At 34.6% G+C, this 13,014-nt stretch overlaps 1 long non-coding RNA gene across 4 annotated transcripts in view; it reads right to left on the bottom strand.

The window, feature by feature from the left end:
- Positions 1-13,014, bottom strand: part of LOC146999071 (uncharacterized) — a 501,133-nt gene that overhangs the window by 193,187 nt on the left and 294,932 nt on the right. For all 4 annotated transcript variants that reach the window (XR_015040467.1, XR_015040468.1, XR_015040471.1 and 1 more), the window contains exon 2: positions 1,552-1,736. This is a non-coding gene — a long non-coding RNA (uncharacterized LOC146999071). The remainder of the gene's footprint in view (positions 1-1,551; positions 1,737-13,014) is intronic.

Here is a 13,014-nt window from a genome sequence, read left to right on the forward strand (position 1 = left end):
TCACTTCAACTTCAAAACTAATATACAGATACTATCTATTAAAGTATGTATACATTTTTCAGACGAACCTTGAGTTTAATTCTGCATTCTGTCTGAAGAACATTGCATAAATGAAGCTATTAATATAAACGATCAAGGAACTGAAGAATTACGATGGTATAACATTACATGCACTGACGTTCGTGAATGTTCATTGTATCAGTTCAGCTAACCCGAAAAAATTTGCTATTATTATGCGAGGTTATCATTATTTTAATCAGTTATTATGATTTAGACCTTTACTATCACTTCTGCTTTCCGTTTCCTCACCAGAATACAAATCAGATTGAGAGTATTAAAGTCGAGGATTTTGGGTTTTAAGCGTTGGGATTTTTAAGGGTCGAGGGCTTTGGGTTTAACACTTAGCTTGTTTCCGCCTCTCGAGCTCACGATAGTAGGTTTCACTAGTTATGATAAGACTGTAAGTCTTCGGCTTTGAGTTATTGCTGCCGACATTTAAACTGTTACGCCGGCGAGACTATTTGAGCCAGCTTCGCGTTATATCATTTGTGTAGTCTTTAACTACTAGACTTAATTAACATTTGAATTTAACTCTTACTCTAAGCTGCAGGGTCATAAGTGGTGGCTGAATTATGTAAGCAGGGGACGTGCGCTTATTTTCAAGTTCTAACTTTAATAAAATGGTTGTTTTAAACCTTTACAAAACTCTGCGGTTGGTGCAAAATAATGATAATTCTCTTAACATCTGTTAGGAATTCGATACCAGTTTATTCTACCAAAACAAGTCAAACTCTATGACTGTTAATAAGTTAGCTTAAAGATATTTTTTAAACGGTGCAAAAGTAAGTCGGAGTTTACAGAAAACACGAAGTTCAACATACATATCGAATCTTTACTTCCGGGTGTGGTGTTATCAGGGATTCGAAGATATTTCATGATGACTATACTATAGCATAAGTTTAATAATGTTTTATGAAGTTGATATGATTTTAAATAAAAAGAAAGGGATATTATTTGTGGATTTAATATGTATATTCTTTGTTTACATTTATCTAAAAACCCCTGACACTCATCTAAAAGGTCATTATGCCTCTGAAGTGAGAAACAGTGAGCTTTCTAAACACAAACCTAAAATACTTGAGCAACTATAAAAATCATTTAAGAACGTGCGAAGGTAACCACTGCTGTCAATTTCATAAATTTTACTGTCATATTTTAAGTCGAAATGTAGATTTGGAATTTCAGGCAAATAAATACATGCATACAGTATTTGTACTTTCATTTGTGCAATCACTTTACTGTAACATTTTTCTTTCTGTTTGCATTACACAGAAATACCCCTGGAGATTATATGTGATCAGATCGAAACGCTGTTAATCTAAATGATTAGATTATGGCGTCAAATTAGCCGAAATAATTGCAGTTCTTCTGCAGATGCTGTGTTTATCTTACCATTGATCAGTGAAACGAAGCATAAACGAGCATTTGATGAGACTTTTAACAAAGAATGGTTTCCACAGAGCAAGGTAATGGAAGGCCTAATCTACTTACCAGTTACTATGAGTTGAGTTTCTGTGAAGAGCTGTGCTTATCTTCAGTTACATTTATCCTTCTAGTGACAGAATTCTACAGCAGAATGAATCTTTTATTTATCATATTTTTATCATGCAAATGTTTCTTATTATATTCTGGTACCTCGTATTTTTCTCGGGTGATATACAGCCACATTCAGGCATCTGTAAAAAACGAAAGTAACTCAATATAATAAAGTAATAACATCATGTAAGTTACACAAAATGCATGAAATTATAAATATTCATTCACCCATTCTTCTTGCACAGCCTTGATAAGTTCATCACCAACACTACTATTCACACGATACCGTCTGCAGTCATTTAAGACTGCAGACGGTATCGTGGTTAGAGAAGTCTACTGTAGTACCGAAAGGGCTGGGTTCGAATACCGGAGAAGGCATGGATGCCTCTAAATGTATAGTGTCTTTGCGGCATGGGGGACTCTAAATATGTGGCGAGTCGAAAGTCCTCTCGAGAGGTTACTGGTAGGGAAAGAGGGGTGGGAGACCCTCGGACCCGTCTTCCCGGGGTGCTCCCCATCAGAGTTTGGGGCAGAACTGAGCGAAGTCATACTGTCACCTGTATACTGCTCAAGGTCACCTGTATGCTGCTCAAGGACCTTGCCAACGATAGGCGTAATATTTCCCTCCTCCCCGCGATGAATTTCGTGGGCTTGTTCTGATGTTATTGTAAGACAAGTGATATGTCATAGCACAGCACCAGGAAATCTCCCTAACTGATTGGCAGTATACTAAGATCAGAATGAACGAATTACTGAGTGAGGAACGATATTTACATTATTAATAAAATATATGAAAGATTAAACTTAACAAAATATGGGATAATTAAATTCTTATATATAATATATGATACTTAATCGTTGCCTTATTCTAATGCTACAGACATGCATGTATCAAATGCTTTTACGAAGCAGTTCTATAAATAAGATGACTGAAAAAGTTTATCTTAAATCTCTTGTTTATTTTATCTTAAATTTATGTCCAACTATAGACAAATCATGCACAAAATCGGGGCATTATGTTAAAATTTCAAAATGTTAATTATTCTTGAAGGAACAAAGATAAAATTTCACCCAACCAGTATAGTGTTTTGCGTCTCTGACTGCCGTGCAGAAGAGCCCGGTTTCGAATCCTGGGGAAAGTATGGCTGTTTATAAATGTATAGTGTCCGTGCGGCATGGGGCACTCTAAATATGCGGCGAGCCGAAAGTCTTCTCGAGAGGTTGATGGTAGGGAAAGAGGGGTGAGAGACCTACAGGCTCGTCCCTCCGGGATGCTTCCATTAACATTGGGGGGCAGAAATGAGCTAAATCGCACTTCACCTGCAAGGTTTTCAGCTATAGAAGTAAACTTGCGTTGCTTGTCACAATGAATATCTTGGGCTTCGGCTGACTGTAGGTCAGACAAGTGAGTATTAGCAACAACAAGAACAACAAAGATAAAATTTTCTTTCGATAGGCTACAAACAAACAACAAAGATAAATTTCTACGATAGACTAATTTTCGCTTTCTATAAAAGTATCTTTCGACTAAGAAGAGACTAAGCGACTGAAGTATATTAACCAATGGAATATCTTTTTCTTATGCAGGTTTAAGTGGAATTTACAGGTCTGGTTGAAAACATTTTGTCATCCTTCAAACTAGCAACAGCTTTGTAACTAAAAGCCAATTTGCACTTTTGAAATCATTTTCAGTTCCAGCTTAATTTTGCAGTGTTCACAGTCGTTAAATAATGAAATAAATTAGCAGTTTATTTCAAGCAGAATTTTACCAAATGCATTTTATTTTTGTTTGCTGTTTTGATAAGCGTACGGTCATTGGCTTTCTATTTTCCTAAGTCTATTTTGTCGAATTTTTGTTGAAGATAAGGACTTTGGCTTTCTTTCTTCCTACCTTTATTCTTCACCTTCGAATAATGCTTTTAAGATTTGAAACAAAGAAAGAATGAATTATGACTCCATAATGCCAATTGAGTGAGTCTCAACTAAAATAAAGTTATGGATTGTATACTAAAATATAACAATTTTATAATATTTTAAAAATAAATTATTAATTGTTCTGCCTAAGTTTATAAGGTATTTCTCCCACTTTCCTAGCGTCCTTCGTGATGTAGTGGTTCTGCACGCTGGACCGCTATTCTAGAGGTCCGTGGTTCGATTCCCGGCGAAGGCGTTTGTTAATTTTTCATCTCTCTTGCCTCTCAAAAATTCCTAATGACTCTACAAGTTAAATCCAAGTAATTGACAAGATTACGAAAACTTCTAAGACTTGTTCAGGAACTTAGCAACTAAATCCGTCTTACAATGCTGGAATGATAATAAGGTATTTCTCCCATCTTCTTAGCATGCCTTCGTGGTGTGGTGGTCTGCACGCTGGGCACGTATTCCAGAGGTTCGTGGTTCAATTCCCGGCGAAGGCGTTGCTCAATTTTTCCAAGTCTCCTACTTCCAACAAATACTTAATACTTCTACATCCTATCTAATTATAATTTAGTGTTATCATTGGACATGCAGACTAAAATGAATCAATATATAAAATATTTCATTATAAAAGTATAAAAATTTTATTTAATTTGTGTGCACTTCAAAATTAATTTGTTTCACGGTCTTTGCTTTATGACAATTAATAAATTTTGCTAATCTTTGTTAAATTTATTGCTAGAGCCGTAATGCATTTTAATCAAGGCAATGCCAAAGTATGAATTTGAGAATTACTTTCTCATTATAAGATTCAAGAAGGGTGTACAAAATATTAAACGGCAACAAGAAAAATATTCTCTAAAAATCTATTCAAAGCCTCAAGATATCTGTTCTTCCCTTCTTATCTTTATTTTCTTGTTAATTTCTCCGTAACGTACAAGCAAACATATTTGCGTAGAAATGAAATATAGAACCGCAAATTATTAAATTTTTAATAAAACAACACAGACTGTAAAAAACACACATTTTTACTTCTTTCCATGTTGCAAGCAATATGAAAAACGTGTTGGGTGATCACTTTAAATGTAAAACTTTGGCTGCCTTTCGAATATCCCCAATGACTCGTCCTTTTGATATAAAACAGAATGCAGTTGGATTACATTCTTTTGATTTCAACTCAGAAATAAAACTTCAAACCTCATACATATGAATTTTGTTTGTAAGCGTTTTTAGCAATAGCAGAAATAGGGCAAATCTGGAAAGAAATGCGTGGAGTAATTTTTATTTTATTTATTTTCCTGTCGTGCATAGTGTTAACCAAATGTTTAGAACCCACGGTAGCTGAAAGATTAAAAATAAGAGGAGGTGAACTTTGTCACCAACTTTTTCTCTTAGAAAATGTTAAAGTAAAATTTTACAATTCCCTTTTATCATTTGTTTGCAGTTTTGTAAATTGAAATCTTTACTCGTAATTTTTATTTTTATAAAAGGGTGCTTTTATTATTTCATTTTCCTCATGAATTTTTATCTGCACCCACTGCTATGTAATTCTTCTATTTTTAGCTTCCAGTCTAAATGAAAACTCAACACGTTTAAAATCATAAGTATAATTCATGAAAGATTTCTATTCCCCTTCTTAGAGTAAATATCAAATTAATTATATTACATAACTGAAGCACGTTATTTGACGTCAATATAATAATTAAAGATTTAGAGTAATTTTACAAAGAGATATTTTTATTCCATCTAGTTCAATTTAAAAATAGAAGTTAAATCAGTTTTCACTTTTTACATGCCCCACTACTTCATACAAAATGCTTGTTATTAGTCTAAAGGGGCTTTGTCCCTGAAGGACTATTGTTTTCGTTTTGCGTTGAAAACTTTAAAAGGCTGTATCATTTTTCAAATCGTTGCCACCAAATACTATCTCCCTGTATTATATTTGAGTAAATTAAATAATGAGGAATCTGCATAAATGTATGTATGTTTCTCGCATTTGGATAAAACAAGGCTACCTAGAGCCATTCAGTTTTGAATGACATAATCCTCCACCGAATATGGGCATCTAAGAGCCCTAATTTGGAATTTGTTTTATTATCGATTTTATATTTTGTAAAACTTTAACGAATTTTTGATTAACAAACTCAACGATTTAAAAGCGAGCAATGGCAACACTCTATTGGGGGGGGGAGAACCTTTTTATCTCCAGCGCGCGGAAATGTGTGTAGAAAATTCTAAAGATATGTTCATTTTAAAATTATTTTGCGACACTGCTGTTGAACTGAATTTTATGGTTGAAGTGCAAAGAACATGATATTTAATAAATAAAAGTAACACACAAAGCGTTAAAAAAACGCCCCTTTGGACGTAATTTTAAAATCTGAAACATTTTAGATTTCGTATTTCGTATTTTTAAAAATTTTTAATTGTTATTAATCTAAACGGCGTTAGCCCAGAAGGGCTATTAGTCTCTAAACGGTATTTTGAGTCGAATCACAGTAAACGGCTGTATTACTTTTCACATTGCTGCCACCAAACATATCGCCCTGTATTACATTTAAAGTAATTAAAAAATAAAGAATCTGCATGAATATATGTACGTTTCTCGCATTGTGAAAAACCAATGGTATCTACACCCATAAAATTTTGAATAACGTACTACTCCACCCGAATATGAGAACCTGGAAGCCTGAATTTCGAATTTGGAATTTGTTTCATTGTGTATTTCATGTTTTGTAAAACTTTAACGAATTTTTTATTAAAAACCTTAACGATTTCAAAACGAGCACTGTACGAAAAAAAAAATATTTCTATCTCTTGCACTCGAGACTGTCTACTAGCCTGAATGCTTTCGAAACGTGTATGTGTGTGTAAATGAAAAAAAAAAAAAAAAAAAAAAAAAATGGCCCTTTGGGTGTAATATAAAATTTAAAGCTTTCAAACTTTTTTTAATTATTTTTTTTCTTTTATTCACAATGCGCGATCACTGAGCGAATAAACGCGGAATGCATCCTAAATGTATAAGTTGCTTGTCTTTGTTTTATGAATCAAACGCGCAATCACAACAAAAAAAGTGGAAAAATTTCATATACCGCTTTAACTAATACTGTACTTTAAAAAAATAAAATTATTTTATTTCTATGAGACAAAATATATTTCTTTCAACAATTGAGTACCTCACCGATGGCTAAATCAATGCTGATAACAAACGTAGGCGTCTAGTGTTAACTCGAAGACCAAATCAGCTTGAATGAAACAGAAAGATCCACGAAGGATTCTTTCAAGTTAACTATCATGTAGTGTATCGTATTAATAAAGTGCATTAGTTAAAAAGTAGCCTCTAAGCTTAAGCTTCTTAAAAGTGTCCTCTAAGTTCCAGCATTACAGCTGGATTACACTGTTAACAACTTAAAGATCTCGCTAATAAACTACTCGACATTCTCCGTCACCGCATGACAGCACCATGCTGTCAAATTGTCCCAATGTAGACGCAGTAACTTCACAACGTCCCAATCTAGATGCAGTAACTTCTGTCAGGCAACTCAAGCCACTTAGGGTCTTGGTGCTGTCACGCGTCAGCTTCAAGACAGCACTAAGACCCTAAGTGGCTTGAGTTGCCTGAAAGAACTTACTGCATCTAGATAGGGACGTTTTGGGCAGAAATTCTCTAATTAGGTGATTATAGACTCTTGCCTCTCTCGTTGTGGAGCAGCGTTATAAAGTATTTTCTCTCTCCTTCCAGCATGCCATCGTGGTGTAACGGTAACACACTCCGCGCGTATTCGAGAGGTCCAGCTTCATGTCCCGCCAGGGATTTTCATTTTTATTGTCTTCTCCTTCAAAAATAACATGATGTCTGTAGAGTGGCGCACAAACTAAAAAGATCTGGACGATAATTCGTCATCACCGGTATTTGGTGATTGCTTCCCTAATTTTCAGTAACCCTCTAACAAGGTATTTTCTTCCTTCTTTCCGCGTGCCCTCATACTGTAATTGGAAGCAAATTCAACGTGTGTTCTTAGAGATCCAGGGTCCAAGACCTGGCGAGAGCACTGCACATTTTTCCCGTCTCCTGTTTCCAAAAACGTAATGACTCTATAGCGTCTTTGAGGAATATGCTATCATCAGCAAAGCGAGCTGAATGAGCGAATTTGTCTCATTTTTGCAGATTCAGTTTTACAAAAAAGAAATCAGAAGCCTTGTAGGGACATTAGGTATTTTGGAAGCAGGAGAAATGAGAAATGAGCAACGCCTTCGCCGGGAATCGAACTACGGACCTCTGGAATACACACCCAGCGTGCAGACCAGCACACCACGAAAGCACGCTAAGAAGGCGGGAGAAATACCTTATAACAAACAGAAGAACATTTGCACAGATTTTGCCTGCTTTTCAAAGTCATCAGTTTTTGATTAATTGCAAAACATTCAGCACTTTCTCCTAGCATGGCTAATCATTGTGAAATTTTTGACTAACAAAAATGTTTTTACATACAACATCTTTTTCATGGACTTATAATGATGGCAATAGCTATTTGAATCGGGACTTTAATTTGATTTGGAAGCTATCTTTACATTCTTTTTTAATTAAATCTTACAAAACTAAACGCTGCATTAATTAAAACGGGATAGGGTAATGTTCCTTAGATAAAATTATGTTAATAATCTCTGAAAAGGCAGTATTTCTTTACATTTATCTGGAATTCTGTCATATCAAGCATGTGAATTACGAAGAAAACCTGCGCATACGATATGGAGGAAGACCCATGTACTGTTCAGAAACAACCTCGCTTAGTATTCAATATAGTGCTGTTAAAAGTATAATTTAAAAATTAAAATTATTAAGAATGGTATATTATTCGAAATAAAACTTTCTAAAGAATGATGCAGTTTTATAATAAATCTGTTCACTGTAAATCTTTAAAGCATATTCATAGTAATCAATATGATTGAAAGGAATGCAAAGATACTGAGACTTTCCTATTCATTGATCAATATTATGAATACAACTGAAATTTCAAAATATTGATATAATTTCTTCTCGAAAAATAATTTGCTTTCGTCTTTTCCCAAATTTCACGACAGAAATAAAAATAAGCTCTCACACGAACTATCTTACGCTCAGATTCACTCAAAATTTTCTTTACTAAGCATTAATTCTCAAATCCTTGCATCTTTGCATATAAAACATACACATTTATATGTATAAGCATACAAATATATAGATGTAAACTTCCCAGTTTGCGGAGAAAATCCATGATTTGCATAATGAACTGCAAGAACCGGTAACGATTGCAGTGTAATGGTCTGATTCCAGCTCTAGGAGAATATCAGTATCCGATAATTTGAATCCCGCAGTTAGCTGTGCCGAGACATGCAATCGATACATCGATATCGGAAATACCTATCGATAATGGGTTCCGTGGGAAGATACTTCAGTGATCTCAGTACTGAATTTGCACGTACTCCGAGAATATATCGCCTTGTTGACGAGGCAGTTTGTCCAGGACTTTTCTTTACTTTAATTTTTTCTCCCTTAAAATTTTCTTCAGGTTAGAATTTATTGCGGATAAGTCGAAAGTAAAACGCATTTGGATGTGCGAGGCATAAGCTAGAGATTTTTGAATTTTTAAATTCATTAAAAGAAGAGCTGTGTATGCAATCCAAGAAGAAAATCCGACAATGCTTTGCGCTAATTCACTTAAATTAATGTTAGAAAGACAGTGGAAAACAATTCTATGAAACTATTTATTGCAGTTTTAGAAATATTTTTATTTGCAAACAAATCCTTTGCTTTAATTTAATACCTGCTTATTTTTATCATATAAATTACACACATGTGAATTATTATTAATATTAATTGCATCTATTACATGCGTGAATTTGCTTTAATTGACTGACTTGGGCCAAAATTTCACTAGGTAAACATTTGTACTTTAATCCCGAGTATGGTTGAAGCTACTGACGGCATGGTCTTTTCACGTAACATAAATACGAGTCTTTTATCGGAACATTCTGCATGAAAGCATTCCTCCTCTTAGGCAAGCGATCACCAAATATTTTTCAGGAATTCAGTAATTGCATCCAATAAATTTAAGTATCGGGGAAGATTTTAATTTTTTACTAATCTCCGGAATATATGTAATTTAAATATCAGGCGAGGCAACCTGATAAATAATTCAACTTTAGGAAGCATTATTTTAAAAAGTATTTTTGGCATTATAAGGTATTTCTCCCGCCTTCCTAGCCTGCCTTCGTGGTGCAGTGGTGTGCACGCTCAGCGTGTAATTGAGAGGTCCGCGGTTCGATTCCCGGCGAAGGCGTTGCTAATTTTTCATCTTGCCTGCTTCCAAAAAAATACCTAATATCTCTACAGTGTCATTCGAACTAAAAAAAGGGTATTGGATTAGGATTCTTCTCACCCAGGATTTGACGACTGGGTCGTTAAAAATCCCAGTCACCCTTTAAAAGGGGGAGTATATAAGGTATTTCTCCCGCCTTCGTGGCGTAATGGTCTGCACGCTCGGCGCGTAATTGAGACGTCCGAGGTTTACCGGCGAAGGCGTTGCTAATTTTTTATCTTAGTGCTTCCAAAAAAGTACGTAATGTCTCTACAGCATTTCAGGACAACATGACGCAAGTCTCCCATCTTCAACAACAAAGTAACTACCTTAAAATATGTAAAAAATGTTGCTCGTTGAAGCTGAGCTAGTTGTTGTAATTTAATTGTAGATGCTTATAGTGTTTGTCTAAAACAAACATCAATCTGTGTTTTAATTTTTATCGAATTTCAAAGCTTTCAAAATTAAATCATCTCTATTTGCTGGAATCAGATAACAAAAACTTAAACATTTAAATGAATTCAACGCAGGAGATGACCTAAAAAAATGACCTAAATAAGCAACTGGCTCAAACTCTAAGTGCGCGATTTACTTCGGCTAGCAAACTGGCTAATGCCGGTTAACTAATGTTGCAGATCTGGGCGAGAGAAATGTATTGCTGTGAGCTTTGCTGCCAAAAGCTGCACCACTAAACGTTCAAGAATTCTGCCTTTTATATCCGTAATTTATTTACATCCTGGTGAGAGCTAACGAAAAGTAAAAGTAATAATATAGTACCAAATCACATGGGTCAATTAATATAAAACAATAATACTATATTACGCGAAAAAAAGAGTATTGATAAACACGCCCTGAAAAATACAGAGGTACTAATTGCAAAGATTTAAATTCAAGTATTTTTTCGGTATCTAACAACTGACGCAGTTAGCATAATTAAGACACAATAACACACCGAACAAATACTAATACTTGCGCTGCAAAAGCGCAAATAAGCGAGATAGGATATAATGATTAGATAAGAAGCTGAGGATGGTGGTTCTGTAAAACCATCGAAACTAGTCCTGTGGAAATTTGAAAATATAACGCTGATTTTTGTTGTTTGACTTCTGAATTACCAGTTAGCATAATTTAATAATAATTTTACTCTACATGTTTTATATAAAATTTAATACGGTTGTATACAGTTTTTTCACAACGGCTACATGTTATGCAATGCATAAAAGACTGCCTTAATCCATAAAATCCCCCATGTTTATGCCGTAATTTCCATGGTGAACAATATTTTTCATACTATTTAACAGAAGTAGGTATGTTAAATTGCTGATCTTCAAGTTATATATCAATGTTTTTTTGAATAAGAAAATGATACTAAATGAGCACTAGATTATAATGATGATGATGATCATTATCGGCATAATACGTTTAGTTGCCAAGGAAGCGTATATAAAACGTTTTCCTAAATAACGAAGATAAATCGGTTGTTTTATCTTTCAACAATTAATTACATTACATCCTCGAAGAAATTCAGTGAACAGATCCATTGCCTCTGGAAGCAAACTGCCAGCAGAGAATCGTCTTTGTGCTTAGAATTATAAGGGTTTCATAAGATCTTAATCATGACAAAAGAAAATATGCTGAGAATGAGTATACATATTGGCTTCCATTTGTCGGTGAAAGGAATATTATCGTGATATGTCTTGTCAATAACATTATTTTCATGTTTATTCTTTTCAGCTGCTATGATTAAGATACGAATTGCTGTTTCAGGAAACATACTTCTTGTATGGCTTACCTTTGTAAGCAGAAATCTTAACCATATTTAAGGATAATAAATTAATCCTTTAGGGCATTTTTCTTCGTGCTCCTAGAAAATACTGCTAGAAAAGCAAATTTTGCTTCAAGTAGAAGTGAAATCTTTAAAGTTCCAAAGCATATATATGAATGGACTTAAAAAACATTTTGCTGTAAAATCTTTTTTAATAAGAATAAAAATAAATGTCTTGCATAAGTATATTTGACTTCTTTTCCCTCCTATCACTTGAAGCTTTATTTATTTACAATTTTAATAACCGCTGCGGTGCCGAAGGGTCCAGTTCGAATCCCGGAGAAGGTGTTTCTCGGATCATGGATGTTTGTAAATGTAAGGTGTCTTTGCGGCATGGGAGAACTCTAAATATATGGAGAGACGAAAGTCCTCTCGTGTGGTTTGGTGGCATGGGAAAGGAGTGGAACATCCCCGGACCACACCCCGGGTGATCTTCCTTAAAATTGGGATGGAAAGTAGAAGTTCAACCCCCTTGAGGCTCTGGCTCTGGCATTTTTCTATGAAATTACATGGACAAGACAGTACTATCAGTTTCGATAATAAAAAAGCAAAGTAAATTTAATGAATTATTTTATAACGCAAAATACTCTAAATCTGATTTGTTAAACTCCCCCCCCCTGCTCATCTTAAGGTTTGAATTCCGGCTGTCTCTTTTCATACTGTACTCATCGAAAGGACTTCTGCATCGGAAGATTTCATATGTCACTTTCTAAAACACACTGCACTCAGAAGGTCTATATCTCCTCAACCATTCAAGCATGATTTTAGCTGTTATGTGAATTCGTTAATTATCCATCCTCTTCATAATTTATGAAATTATCGGATTAAAGCAATCGGATTTTTCTCCTTCCTTCCATCATATCTTCGTAGTGTAACGGTAGCACACTCAGCAAGTATTCGAGAAGTCCAGGTTCAAGTCCCGGTGCCATCGCATATTTTTCACCTCTTCTGCTTCAAAATGACTAATAATTGTACAATATGTCTGAGGAAAAAAAACGCTGTGTGTGTCCTACTCTTTGTTCTACATCTGGAAAACTTTGAAGCGCTCATCCAACCAGTCCTGTCTCTGTGATTACAAACAACCCTCTCTCTCAAAGGCTGGTATGTGTTTGGGCTGGATTGCAGATATTCAAGTGATAAAATAATTAAAAAATTCTAGCGTTATTTTTAAAAGAATCTTATATTTTATACTTTTGTTCTGGAGAAGGACAGAAAACGATTAGCAGACAAATCTTTCAGCAGACAAGCATTACCAGTTAAAAAAAATATTATCAAATTATTATTGTTAAAATGAAAATCGTTTATATTTCTGACTTGCACAAAGCTCTTGCTTCGATT

The sequence above is a fragment of the Stegodyphus dumicola genome, chromosome 1, assembly GCF_044657685.1.
Source record: "Stegodyphus dumicola isolate Sdum_Otavi_A_Nest chromosome 1, ASM4465768v1".
NCBI lineage: Eukaryota > Metazoa > Arthropoda > Arachnida > Araneae > Eresidae > Stegodyphus > Stegodyphus dumicola.